A 15,762-nucleotide genomic window follows, 5' to 3' on the forward strand; every position below is an offset into this window, starting at 1 on the left:
CCAGAGACTACAGGTATGTTACCACAACGTGTAGAAGGTGAGCATGGATGCAGCAATTAACCAGGATCTGCTCCAGCAGACTGCTTTCTCAGCTGGTCACAACAGCTGTTTGGTTCATCCGCCTTCACCCTGTTGGGTTCCACCGTTGACAGTGAGGTTGGTTTACAATGGGAAACCAACCAATAAAGAATGGCGAGCCAAAGGCCAATCAGAATAGGCTTAGGAACAAGTAGCACGTAGGCCTCTAAGCTAACAACAGAAACCGTCATTAACATTCAGACCTGAAAGGTGCACTGTTTTTAGTTTCCAGATCCAATCTCTTTCTGCCTCAAGTCAATCTTGAGTTTTGGAACACACCTGTACAATGGTGAAGGACAAGTTAGATTGAGAATGTTCATTCGTAGTAAAATGTTCATACAACTACATACAATCGTTACCCAAGTTTACCCTAGTGTTTTATATACTGTGTGTGTGTGTGTGTGTGTGTGTGTGTGTGTGTGTGTGTGTATTATGGCATGCCGTTCAGGAAATTAATCTTTGAATATATTGAATGAAACTTTGAATATATGGAATGAAACTTTGAATATATGGAATGAAACCCTGAATATATGGAATGAAACCCTTAATATATGGAATGAAACTTTGTATTCTGCCCCCACTCCCACAGCTTGGCAGATAGACAACAGGTCCCAAGAAAAACTCTGACTCAGAGGAAAGTATTAGAGTATATTGAGAAACGCTGTAAAACTCGACAAACAAAATTTACAAATTAGTTTTATATACAGAAAATACCGTTATACAAAATATGATCCACGAGGGAAATGACTTTGTCACTGTAGCTTCGTTCCACATAAAAGAAGTAAACACTAATAAAACCACAAGCATTCGCCAGAGTGTTAACAATGTCTTTATTGTTTAAAATCGCCGCAACCAAATCCCGAGCCGACTGACTCGTTACTGCTGCAGGACGGCGGCAGGGCCTTCATGACATCAGCCAAGTTTTATTCCATATATTCAGAGTTTCATTCCATATATTCAGAGTTTCATTCCATGTATTCAGAGTTTCATTCAATATATTCAAAGTTTCATTCAATATATTCAAAGTTTCATTCAATATATTCAGGGATTCATTCAATATATTCGGGGATTCATTCAATATATTCAAAGTTTCCTTCCATATATTCGGGGATTCATTCCATATATTCAAAGTTTCATTCCATATATTCAAAGTTTCGTTCCATATATTCAAAGTTTCATTCAATATATTCAGAGTTTCATTCCATATATTCAGAGTTTCATTCAATATATTCGGGGATTCATTCAATATATTCAAAGTTTCCTTCCATATATTCGGGGATTCATTCCATATATTCAAAGTTTCATTCCATATTTTCAGAGTTTCATTCCATATATTCGGGGATTCATTCCATATATTCAAAGTTTCATTCCATATATTCAGAGTTTCATTCCATATATTCTGGAATTCATTCCATATATTCAAAGTTTCATTCCATATATTAGGGGATTCATTCCATATATTCAAAGTTTCATTCCATATATTCAGAGTTTCATTCAATATATTCGGGGATTCATTCAATATATTCAGAGTTTCATTCCATATATTCAGAGTTTCATTCCATGTATTCAGAGTTTCATTCAATATATTCAAAGTTTCATTCAATATATTCAAAGTTTCATTCAATATATTCAGGGATTCATTCAATATATTCAGGGATTCATTCAATATATTCAGAGTTTCATTCCATATATTCGGGGATTCATTCCATATATTCAAAGTTTCATTCAATATATTCGGGGATTCATTCCATATATTCAAAGTTTCATTCCATATATTCAAAGTTTCATTCCATATATTCAAAGTTTCATTCTATATATTCAGAGTTTCATTCAATATATTCGGGGATTCATTCAATATATTCAGAGTTTCATTCCATATATTCAGAGTTTCATTCAATATATTCGGGGATTCATTCAATATATTCAAAGTTTCCTTCCATATATTCGGGGATTCATTCCATATATTCAAAGTTTCATTCCATATTTTCAGAGTTTCATTCCATATATTCGGGGATTCATTCCATATATTCAAAGTTTCATTCCATATATTCAGAGTTTCATTCCATATATTCTGGAATTCATTCCATATATTCAAAGTTTCATTCCATATATTAGGGGATTCATTCCATATATTCAAAGTTTCACTCCATATATTCAGAGTTTCATTCAATATATTCGGGGATTCATTCAATATATTCAGAGTTTCATTCCATATATTCAGAGTTTCATTCAATATATTCGGGGATTCATTCCATATATTCAAAGTTTCATTTCATATATTCAGAGTTTCATTCAATATATTAGGGGATTCATTCCATATATTCAAAGTTTCATTCAACATATTCAAAGTTTCATTCCATATATTCAAAGATTGAAACTCTGAATATATTGAATGAAACTCTGAATATATTGAATGAAACTTTGAATATATTGAATGAATCCCTGAATATATTGAATGAAACTCTGAATACATGGAATGAAACTTGGCTGACGTCATGAAGGCACTGCCACCGTCCTGCAGCAATAATGAGTCAGTCGGATCGAGATGCTGACTTCTTCTGCTCCTCAGACCTGCTTGATCCACCCTGGTGCCCTGTGTCTGGTGGGAGTCTCATCGCATTGCTCCTGTGGAGGGCGGCCCCATGTGGACAGTTGGGGGTCACGCCTGGAGGACGCTCTGGACTCTTACAGTGGAGCTTTTGTGGCTGGGGACTGCAGTTGACTTGCTGACTTTAGGACTGCAGTTGACTTGCTGACTTTGAGACTGTGGTTGTCGTGAATGATTTTGCGCTCGGGTTTCCGTCGGTGGGGGGTTTATAGCATCAACGAAACTGAATTTATGTTAGGACTGTTAACGTGATCGTCATGTTGTCTGTTGTTGCCCAAATGAGGATGAGTTCCCTTTTGAGTCTGGGTCCTCTCGAGGTTTCTTCCTCATGTCGTCTGAGGGAGTTTTTCCTTGCCACCGTCACCACAGGCTTGCTCATTGGCGATAGATTAGGGATAAAATTAGCTCATATTTTAAGTCATTCAAATTTTGTAAAGCTGCTTTATGACAATGTTTATTGTTAAAAGCGCTATACAAATAAACTTGACTAATAATAATCTCATCTCATCTCATTATCTCTAGCCACTTTATCCTGTTCTACAGGGTCGCAGGCAAGCTGGAGCCTATCCCAGCTGACTACAGGCGAAAGGCAGGGTACACCCTGGACGAGTCGTCAGGTCATCACAGGGCTGACACATAGACACAGACAACCATTCACACTCACATTCACACCTACGGTCAATTTAGAGAGTCACCAGTTAACCTAACCTGCATGTCTTTGGACTGTGGGGGAAACCGGAGCACCCGGAGGAAACCCACGCGGACACGGGGAGAACATGCAAACTCCGCACAGAAAGGCCCTCACCGGCCACGGGGCTCGAACCCGGACCTTCTTGCTGTGAGGCGACAGCGCTAACCACTACACCACCGTGCCGCCCACTAATAATAATAATAATTATTATTATTATTATTAGCAGCAGCATGGTGGTGTAGTGGTTAGCACTGTTGCCTCAAAGCAAGAAGGTTCTGGGTTCGAGCCCAACAGCCGGCGGGGGCCTTTCTGTGTGGAGTTTGCATGTTCTTCCCATGTCTATGTGGGTTTCCTCTGGATGCTCTGGTTTCCCCCACAGTCCAAAGCCATGCAGGTTAGGCTAATTCGTGGCTCTAAATTGACCATAGGTGTGAATGTGAGTGTGAATAGTTGTTTGTCTCTATGTGTTAGCCCTGCGATGACCTGGCGACTTGTCCAGAGTGTACCCCGCCTCTTGCCCATAGTCAGCTGGGATAGGCTCCAGCTTGCCTGTGACCCTGCACAGGATAAGTGATTATGGATAATGGATGGATGGATAATAATAATAATTATTATTATTATTGTATTCCACCTGAGCTAGTTTAGGGCATTCACTCAGAAGATGGTTCACGGTTTTGTCACTTTTTCTACACATCCTACAACTAGGATCCTCCTGGGTCTTGTCGATCATCATCATCATCTCATTTCATTATCTCTAGCCACTTTATCCTGTTCTACAGGGTTGCAGGCAAGCTGGAGCCTATCCCAGCTGACTATGGGCGAAGGCGGGGTACACCCTGGACAAGTCACCAGGTCATCACAGGGCTGACACATAGACACAGACAACCATTCACACTCACATTCACACCTACAGTCAATTTAGAGTCACCAGTTAACTTAACCTGTACAGTATGTCTTTGGACTGTGGGGGAAACCGGAGCACCCAGAGGAAACCCACGTGGACACGGGGAGAACATGCAAACTCAGCACAGAAAGGCCCTCGCTGGCCATGGGGCTCGAACCTGGACCTTCTTGCTGTGAGGCGACAGCCCTAACCACTACACCACCGTGCCGCCCCCATCATCATCATCATCATTATTATTATTATTATTATTACTACCCTTGTGATGACCTGGCGACTTGTCCAGGGTGTACCCCGCCTTTTGCCCATAGTCAGCTGGGATAGGCTCCAGCTTGCCTGCGACCCTGTAGAACAGGATAAAGCGGCTAGAGATAATGAGATGAGATTATTATTACATTTCTTTTGTTCTTGTTCATCTCTAATAGCAGTGAAATGATCTGTTGACTAATCCCACTGAATTCCATTTAATGTGAACTACTTTGTAAAGAGTATAATATATTTAAGGAGGATAACCCACTTGGAAGTGATGAAAACTCATTTTGCTTGAGTTTACATTTACTTTCTGTTATTCATTAAGATTCATTATCTGACCATTATTTACTGCATTAGGCAATGTGAGCAATCCATGAGCTTTACATTAATACAAGATCAGTAACATTAACAAAATATGTACCACATCTTCCCCAGAGGAAGAATGGGTCCTCGCAATACTGTGGCAAACAGCCACAGAGGGCATACCTGGACGCATTGATGTCTGTAGGAAGGAAGTATCTCTACCATCACCTGCCTCCCCATCCCCCATGGCCCCACTACCTCCTCATCCCCTGAACCCTCTCAGCTGACCGCTTCTGAATCTGCAGGCAGCCAGATTACAGCTGACTTGGGCCAAGTTTACATTAGACCATATCTGTCTCGTTTTCTTCGCGGATGCACTGTCCGCTCACATTAAAACGCCGGGAAACGGGAATCCGCCAGGGCCCACGTATTCAACCCAGTTCGTGTCTGGTCCGGTGCTGTGTAAACATTGAGGATACATGGATACGCTGTGCTGAGCTCTAGCTGACCTCGTCATTGGACAACGTCACTGTGACATCCACCTTCCTGATTCGTTGGCGTTGGTCATGTGACGCGACTGCTGAAAAACGGCGCGGACTTCCGCCTTGTATCACCTTTCATTAAGGAGTATAAAAGTATGAAAATACTGCAAATACTGATGCAAATACTGCCCATTGTGTAGTTATGATTGTCTTTAGGCTTGCCATCCTTCCACTTGCAAGTGATGAGTGACTTGCGGATGCCCGATATGCACTGGGATCACACACACAGTGGCTCAGTCCCGAATCACTGCTCGTGCGCTTCACTCGCACGCTCTGTGAGCTGCGCAGGGCCGGAGTGCGCACCCTCCAGAGGGCATTCGTTGTTCAGGGCGGAGTGATTTGGAGCGCAGGATGCCTGCGGAGCCGAGCCGCTGAGGAGAAATTTACACATTACACATTTACACATTTCAACTTACGTGCATCTAATTAGTCATGTGATTAGCATATCCGTTTATTGGCATTGCTGTGTGCATGCGAATCGTTTTTAAAAACGTTAATCTGATGATCCGCTGATAAGGTCTAATGTAAACCCCACCTGAGTGTCAGTGCAGCCAGAAGCTGCTTATCATTCAGAAGGAGCGGCTGCAGTTGCTCCATGACCTGCATGGCCAAAGGTAGTGGCACCATCAAGAGTGGATGGCTCTTAAATGGGCAAAAGTAGACCTGCTGGTCAGACAAGTACAGCTTCAGCATGAATTCACTGGCATGTAGTCATGATTATTTCAACTGTTCTCCACAATACCAAGTTGGCAATGTTTCCCCCTTAAAGTGGAGCCCCATACTTAACAGAATATGGTAATGCATCGACGTGATTTTTGATGTTTTGACCGTACGACATCTGTTTGTATCTTTATTTACATAAGATAGATGGGTTTGTATCCCATGCTTATTTTTTAATTTGCTTTTTAAAAAATAACATGGGATTATTTACTAACACATTTTATGGAAACTATTCGCAACAGTTTCATATAAAACTAGAGCGGTGGCTACAATTAAACACCTTAACGATCTTTTGGCCATGGCAAAAGTAGAAAAGACTTTCAATATGCAAATTGTGCATGAATAATTAGTCAAACTTCCACTGGAAAAAAATGAGTTCATTCCTGATTACTTAGCGTATCAGATCACGTGACACCATTCCACAATTATTGACACCTTTGTCCATGGTTATTGACACCATTCCACAATTATTGACACCCAGATGATTTTAAAAAAAAATCAGTATGTGGTATTAAGTTAACAAAACATAGTTTTTATTTAAAATTTGTTTTACATAGACTTATCTCATCTCATTATCTCTAGCCGCTTTATCCTTCTACAGGGTCGCAGGCAAGCTGGAGCCTATCCCAGCTGACTACAGGCGAAAGGCGGGGTACACCCTGGACAAGTCGTCAGGTCATCACAGGGCTGACACATAGACACAGACAACCATTCACACTCACATTCACACCTACGGTCAATTTAGAGTCACCAGTTAACCTAACCTGCATGTCTTTGGACTGTGGGGGAAACCGGAGCACCTGGAGGAAACCCACGCGGACACGGGGAGAACATGCAAACTCCACACAGAAAGGCCCTCGCCGGCCCCGGGGCTCGAACCCAGGACCTTCTTGCTGTGAGGTGACAGCGCTAACCACTACACCACCGTGCCGCCCCACATAGACTTATATTTAGTACAAAATATCTTTAATATAAATATATCGATGTCAGTGCTTACGTAAATGAGGAAGTAATTCTAATGTTTGTAAACAAATGAACTGATAATGTTTAACCTGTGTCAGAAAATCTTTTTGTTCCACTTTCTAAGTATTTTTGTAGATCACATTTTGTTAATCATTCATTGTTGTTTGTATTAATTTCTAGTTTTGTAGTTTATCAATAAATGTCAACAGGCAACTGACATTGTAACCACATGAAAATCCAGGTCAAAGGTCGCACGTCATTCCTTGAACCAAAACTTTATATTTTTACATCTAAAAATATAAAATGTCTACTGATATTGTAATATGTAGTAGATATTTACAACAAACTGAAAAAAAAATCTGAATGGAATAGAAAAATCTGAATATTTCAAGCATGCAATTTTTTATATGCTAGGAATTTAATTCTGGTCTAATTCTATTTATTGCAATAGGATTCCAAATACTCTATAAACATTCCATTCTGTTATGAATCAGAAAAAAATTATTATAAGTCACAGCACTTTTATTTTTTTAAATACTTCATCTACTTCAACAATGTTACACAAAGATCAATACATAACAGTTGTAAATGTCACTTAATTCCACAGGGTGTCAATAATGGTGGACACCAGTGAAAGTGATCACTATTATCGACACCTCATGTGACTTCACAAATGTGCATTTAGATACAAAATGGCAACTGTTAAATGAAAGAGTAAGAAGAAAAGTAGATTTTGGCAAGGATATAATGAAATATCACTGAATTTGATAAGTAAAATAATTTCCATGATCTTTCCACCATGCTTACCTGTGATGATAATGTCTGGGTTTTCCTCAAATTGCTGATCATGCTAAAAAAAATTCCATCTCAGGTAACAAGCTGTGTCATCAGATGACAAGATCAAAGGGCAAGAGGGTCTTCCAGTTGGTTAATTAACCAATAATAACTGTTGTAACTGAAACTTACCTTTGTAAAATTGTTTTTATTGGTAAATCTGAAAAGGTGTTAATAATTATGGACTGTCGATAATTGTAGCCGCCGATCTAGTTAAAACAGTTTTATTAGTCCACTAGCTTGTTGGATCGGGTGGTAGCCAAAGGTGGAGGCCCTGGTGTACTGATCCCCAACTGACAAAACTGGCTTTTGGGACATGGAATGGTACCTCTCTGGTGGGGAAGGAGCCTGAGCTTCTGCATGAGGTTGAGAGGTACTGACTAGATATAGTTGGGCTCACCTCAATGCATGGCTTGGGCTCTGGAACCAATTTCCTGGAGAGAGGTTGGACTCTCTTCCATGCTGGAGTTGCCAAGGGTGAGCGGTGCTGGGCAGGGGTGGGGCTATTGGTAGCCCCCCAGTTCAGTGCGTTAACATCAGAGTTCTCCCCAGCAAATGAGAGGGTCGTTTCCCTGCACCTTCGGGTTGGGGGACGGTCTCTGACTGTCATTTGCGCTTATGTGCCAAATGGTAGTTCAAAGTACCCAGCCTTCTTGGAGTCCTTGAGTGGGGTGCTAGACAGTGTACCATGAGGGGACCCCATTGTTTTACTGGGGGACTTCAATGCTCATGTGGGCAATGACAATGAGACCTGGAGGGGTGTGATTGGGAGGAATGGCCTGCCCAATCTGAACCCGAGTGGTGTTCTGTTGTTGGACTTCTGTGCCATGCACAGTTTGGCCATAACGAACACCATATTCGAGCATAAGGATGTCCATAAGTGCACATGGCATGAGGATACCCTAGGCCGTAGATCGATGATCAACTTTGTAGTTGTTTTGTCTGATCTGCGACTGTATGTCTTGGACACTCAGGTGAAGAGAGGAGCAGAGCTGTCAACCGATCACTACCTAGTGGCAAGCTGGATCAGATGGTGGGGGAAAAGGCTGGATAGACCTGGTAGGCCCAAATGTGTAGTGAGGGTATGCTGGGAACATCTGGCAGAGGATCTTCAACTGCCACCTCTGGCAGAGCTTCAACTGCATACCAGGGTAGGGTGGGAACATTGAGCCCAAGTGGAACATGTTCCATACCTCCATTGGTCTCGTGGCCATGCGGAGCTGTGGCTGCAAGGTTGTTGGTGCCTGTCATGGTGGTAATCCCTGAACCCGGTGGTGGACACCTGTGGTGAGGGGGCTGTCAAGCTGAAGAAGGAGTCCTATCAGGCTTCGTTAGCCTGTGGGTCTCCAGAGGCAGCTGACAGGTACCAACGGGCCAAGCAGAATGCAGCTCTGGCAGTCACTGAAGCAAAAACTTGGGTGTGGGAGGAGTTCGGTGAGGCCATGGAAAGGAACTTTCGGTCACCCTCGAGGAGATTCTGGCAAACCATCCGGTGGCTCAGGAGGGGGAAGCAGTGCTCTGTCCCAACAGTTTACAGTGGGGATGGAGTGCTGTTGACCTCAACTGGGGACATCGTCCGGCAGTGGAAGGAATACTTTGAGGATCTCCTCAATCCCACCTTCATGTCATCCAAGGAGGATGCAGAGTCTGAGGGCACTTGGGAGGACTTGCCCATCACAGGGGCTGAGGTTGCCGGCGTGGTTAAAAAGCTCCTCGGTGGCCAGGCTCTGGGGGTGGATGAGATTCGCCTTGAGTTCCTGAAGGCGCTGGATGTTGTTGGGCTGTCTTGACTGACACACCTCTTCAACATTGTGTGGAGATCGGGGACAGTGCCTCTAGATTGGCAGACTGGGGAGATGGTCCCCCTTTTTAAAAAAGTGTGTTCCAACTATAGAGGGATCACACTTCTCAGCCTTCCCGGGAAAGCCTATGTTGGGGTGCTGGAGAAGGACAGTCTGGTTGATAGTTGAACCTCGGATTCAGGAGGAACAGTGTAGTTTTCGTCCTGGTCGTGGAACACTGGACCAGCTTTTTACCCTCGAAAGGGTACTGGAGGGTGCATGGGAGTTTGCCCAACCAGTCTACATGTGTTTTGTGGACCTGGAGAAGGCCTATGACCATGTCCCTCGTGATGCCCTGTGAGAGGTGCTTCAGGAGTATGGGGTTCAGGGCCCACTGCTGCAGACCATTTGGTCCCTGTATGACCCGAGCAGGAGTTTGGTTCGCATTGCCAAAAATAGGTCGGGCTCATTCCCAGTGCATGTGGGACTCCACCAGGGCTGCCCTTTGTCACCGGTTCTGTTCATAACTTTTATGGACAGAATTTCTAGGTGCAGCCAAGGGGCAGAGGGTGTCCAGTTTGGTGGCCTCAGGATCATGTCTCTGCTTTTTGTGGATGATGTGGTCCTGTTGGCTTCATCAATCTGTGACCTCTAGCAGGTGCTGGGATGGTTTGCAGCCGAGTGTGAAGCAGCTGAGATGAAGATCAGCACCTCCAAATCCATGGCCATGGTGCTCAGCCAGAAACAAGTGGAGTGTCTACTTTGGGTCGAGGGGAGTTGTTGCCTCAAGTGGAGGAGTTTAAGTATCTCAGGGTCTTGTTCACAAGTGAGGGTAGGGGGAGTGGCAGTTGGACAGACGGCTCGGGGCAGCATCAGCAGTGATGTGGATGCTGAACTGGTCTGTTGTGGTAAAGAGAGAGCTGAGTCAAAAAGCAAAGCTCTCAATTTACTGGTCCATCTACGTTCCCACCCTTACCTATGGTCACAAGCTATGGGTAGTGACCAAAAGAATGAGATTGCGGATACAAGCAGTTGAAATGAGTTTTCTCTGCAGGGTGGCTTGGCTCTCCCTTAGAGATAGGGTGAGAAGCTCGGTCATTCAGGAGACACTCAGAGTAGAGCCGCTGCTCCTCCACATCGAAAGGAGTCTGTTGAGGTGGTCCAGGCACCTTGTTAGGATGCCCCCTGGATGCCTCCCAGAGGAGGCTCTCTGGGCATGCCCCACCAGGAGGAGACCCCAGGGCAGACCCAGGACACACTGGAGAGATTACATCTCTTGGCTGGCCTGGGAACACCTTGGTATTCTCCTGGAAGAGCTGGTGGAGGTGGCCAGGGAGAGGGAAGTCTGGGCAGCTCTGCTTAGGCTGCTACCCCTGTGACCCAGATCTAGATAAGCAGTAGAAAATGGATGGATGGATGGATGGATGGATGGATGGATGGATGGATGGATGGATGGATGGATAGCTTGTTGGACAATTGACAGTTTCTGTCATGTAAGGGAAGTAGATGGATGTATGTGCAGGAAGAGTTTTATTGAAAGCACGCTAGCAAATAGATCCAAAACATAGGTAGAGTCAAAAAACAGACAGTGGTTGAGTAAGGCACAGACAGGATATCAGAGGTAATACAATACTTACAGTCCAAAAACACAAACAGGGTCAAAACCAGAAAAGTGATACAAAATACAAGGTTTTTGCAAAGTCTCTGTGTTACTGAGAGTCCTTATATGTACTTTGTAGAGCCACCTTTTGCTGCAATCAAAACCAGAAAATTGATACAAAATACAAGGCTTTCACAAAGTCTGTGTGTTACTGAGAGTCCTTATATGTACGCACTGTGATTGTGCTCTAATCAGTAACAGGTGCAGACTCTGAGCTCCAAAGTGTGTGGACGTGAAAGATGTAAACACACAACTGTCTGACATATCACATTTGATATCCAGTCGTAACTATATAGTAATGATGTAAAGTAAAAGCGCTGGTTCACTGCTGTCCACCTAGCAGAGTCACACCATAATAAATGTTGTGGTGTTGTTTCTGGCGCATGGCATGCGGTGTCAAAGAAAATAATAAATATGTGTTCATAACTGTGAACCCCCTTGGTGTTTGTCCTGTTTTGTTGCATTACAAGCTGGAATTAAAATGGATTTTGGGGGGGTTAGCACCATTTGATTTACAGAACATGTCTAAAGGTGCACTTTAAAGGTGCAAATTTTTTTTTTTTTTTTATTGTGACACAAACAATAATTAAGATGAAAAAAACAGAAATCTGGAGTGTGCATAGGTATTCACCTCCCAAACTCAATATTTTGTCGAGCCACCTTTTGCTGCAATTACAGCTGCAAGTTTCATGGGTATACATACCCCAACACACACACACACACACACACACACACACACACACTTGTGTGCACATAAGGATATTTTTGTATTTGAGTGTACAGTACAAGGACATTTTTATTGCGTAATATCATTGTATATGGTTAAGAGGAGTTGGGGGAGGACAGTTATTCTGTATGTAGCTGCATAACCAATATGGTATGTGTGTGTATGTGTGTGTGCATGCGTGCGTGCGCGTGTCATTGTGTTCATGCGTGTCTGTGTGCATGGTCATGAGGTTGCATTATAGTTGGAGTATTTCTATGAAGGAATTCCAGATTATTCTAAAAATTGGTATATTTTCTTTATGTGACACAATTTGTTTTTCAAATGAAAAAAGAGAAAAGGGAAAAAAAGAAATGTTTAATTCGTCTCGTCTCGTCTCGTCTCGTCTTCTTCCGCTTATCCAGGACCGGGTCGCGGAGGCAGCAGTCTAAGCATGGAAGCCCAAACTTCCCTTTCCCCAGACACCTCGGCCAGCTCCTCGGGAAGAACACCAAGGCGTTCCCAGGCCAGCCGAGAGACATAGTCCCTCCAGCGTGTCCTGGGTCTTCCCCGGGGCCTCCTCCCGGGGGGACATGCCTGGAACACCTCCCCAGGGAGGCGTCCAGGAAGCATCCGAAAAAGATGCCTGAGCCACCTCAGCTGGTTCCTCTCGATGTGGAGGAGCAGCGGCTCTACTCCGAGCTCCTCCCGAGTGACTGTGCTTCTCACCCTATCTCTAAGGGAGCGCCCAGCCACCCTGCGAAGGAAACTCATTTCAGCCGCTTGTATCCCCTCCTAGAACTGCCACCTTATTGTGGTGGAGGGGTTTGTGTGCTTGAATGATCCTAGGAGCTATGTTGTCGGGGGCATTATGCCCCTGTTAGGGTTTCCCAAGGCAGACAGGTCCTAGGTGACAGGCCAGACCAAGAGCAGTTCACCAAAAAACCCCATGGAGAAAAAATCCAGGACCGTGACGTCGCCCGGTAGGACGCAGCCGGGGCCCCACCCTGGAGCCAGGCCCGGGGTTGGGGTTCGTATGCGAGTGCTTGGTGGCCGGGCCTTTGCCCATGGGGCCCGGCCGGGCTCAGCCCGAAGAGGTGACGTGGGCCCGACCTCCTGTGGGTTCACCACCCACAGAGGTAGCAGTAGGGGTTTGGTGCAGTGTGGATTGGGTGGCAGTCGAAGGCAGGGGCCTCGACGACCTGATCCCCGGACACAGCGGCTGGCTGTTGGGACATGGAATGTTTAATTTAATAAACTTAATTCCATAACATATTGAAATATATAGTCATAATGTTATGCATATATTTATTTAATAATTAACTCAATACACTTGCAATGGTCAAGAAAAATAATTGAATACAGGCAGCATATTCAACAACAATTCTTACCCGTTGATTGTAAGAGTCCCTCGGAGGTGCATGCGCATTCTGGGTATTCAGCTGCAACTGAGATCTTAAAGATGTTCTTTGCTGTGAAAGAGTGATCCAGGTCCATCATAACTCAACTTGGCTATAACGGTGTTTGGGAAAACCATGTTAGCTTAAAGATGCAGATGCAGTTAAGAGGCAGTTAAAGACACTCGTAGCATTAAGAGGCTTTTGGGAAACCCACTCCTGATTGGGGGCGGCACGGTGGTGTAGTGGTTAGCGCTGTCGCCTCACAGCAAGAAGGTCCTGGGTTCGAGCCCCATGGCCGGCGAAGGCCTTTCTGTGCGGCGTTTGCATGTTCTCCCCGTGTCCGCGTGGGTTTCCTCCGGGTGCTCCGTTTTCCCCCATAGTCCAAAGACATGCAGATTAGGTTAACTGATGACTCTAAATTGACCGTAGGTGTGAGTGTGAATGGTTGTCTGTGTCTATGTGTCAGCCCTGTGATGACCTGGCGACTTGTCCAGGGTGTACCCCGCCTTTTGCCCGTAGTCAGCTGGGATAGGCTCCAGCTTGCCTGCGACCCTGTAGAAGGATAAAGCGGCTACAGATAATGAGATGAGATGAGACTCCTGATTGGTCAGAAGGTTCTCACAGTGTTGCCAGCTGCAAGACAATTCACAGGTTTATATTAATGCTCTCCTTCTAAGGCTACATCCACACGACAACGGCAACGAGATGTTATTTAAAAAAATATCACGTCCAAATGGGCAACGATCAGTAAAATATCAGGTCCATATGGCAACGCAACGCTTGCTGAAAATGATGCAATACACATGCCACACCTCTAGGGGCGCTGTAAGACGGTCCCTTCGAAGACACCAGAAGAATAGAATAAGTAAGGACGCATGCGCATAAACTATTATGCGCGAGACTTCATATTAGCCACAAAGTCAGAAAAATCTGTTCGTAAAATTACATTATAATGACCAAATACAATGAAAAGTATTTTTCCAGTCTCACCTGTGAAAGGTAATCCCATGTGATCTCGTTTGGACGATAAACCTGTTGGTACAGTTAAACGCAGCACATGAATGAGGCATCTTTATTCTCCGCTTTGACCCATCCAATATGGCGACGAGGATGACGTATGATTCTACGCTGAAGGCGGCGTCTTTAATAGTCCGGAATAAATTGAATGCTACACGTTGATGGATTAATTTGTTCTTCTACGCCCTTTTTGAGGAATGTATTGTAGGACTTAAACCAACATCTGAAGAGGTGATATCGCTCCTTTTTTTCCCTATTTTTGCTGGCGGGATTGACTCTGCCCTAAGGGCTATTCTCTCTCTCTCTCTCTCTCTCTCTCTCTCTCTCTCTCTCTCTCACTTTGCACCATTACACAATAAATATTCACAGTGAAAATATTTTGTAAGCGCGTTTCATGAACCAAGTTATAGGATTTGTTGACAACTCGCATCGAGTTTGTTACACTTCTACCCGGCGTGAAGCACTCACAGTCATGTGGTTGTGACGTCATCGTAAACAAATCCGTTCTACTCATCCAGACGACTTCGCAACGGCAACGTTGCCAGATCTTTCCACTCTGGGACCCGTTCTCAAAAGATTGCGTTTTGGGGCACCCAAAACGCGGGTGCCGTGTGGACGCCAGGCCAAAATGATAAACAATTGTATCGGATTCACCTGAATCCGTTGCCGTGTGGACAGGGCCTAATACATTACTGTCTCTATAATAACAACTTGTTCACAGGGACCGGTATGTCAGATGGTCTCCATAATCTAAGAGTAATAACAATCAGACTTTTAAAAAAAACCACTGTTATTTATGAAAGAAAAATGTATAGTAATTGATTTGTGTAAGGAGACATTTATATAACATTTAATGAAGGAGTGTGAGAATATGTAGAATGCAAGGGAGGGGACCACTAATAGCAAGAGATACAAGGATGTTCGGAGTATTTTTATGGTGAAAATTTCTAACATATAAAAAAGCAGAAAAAGAATGCTGCTTTTGAACAAGGAAATCTCTACCATGTAAATATTAGCACCCTTTCAATCACTAAATTTATCTTAGTGTATTATTTCAGTTAATACCACCTGCAAACAATAAGTAAAGCTTTAGTAAAGTTTTCTTACAGGCACAGTCTAGTCAAGAGTCTGGTCTATTCATTCCACTCCTACTATTACATTTCTACATGTATTGAGCAAACATGAAAAACATAAAAGTTCACCTTGAAAATATCAGATTCAATGACATCAGCAGGCTATTTTTACTTCAAGCACTTGCAGTGCTCTTACTACAGTATATCTTTGTTGAACATGAACAGGACTGATGTGT

This window comes from Neoarius graeffei, chromosome 5 (genome assembly GCF_027579695.1).
Source record: "Neoarius graeffei isolate fNeoGra1 chromosome 5, fNeoGra1.pri, whole genome shotgun sequence".
NCBI classification, from domain to species: domain Eukaryota; kingdom Metazoa; phylum Chordata; class Actinopteri; order Siluriformes; family Ariidae; genus Neoarius; species Neoarius graeffei.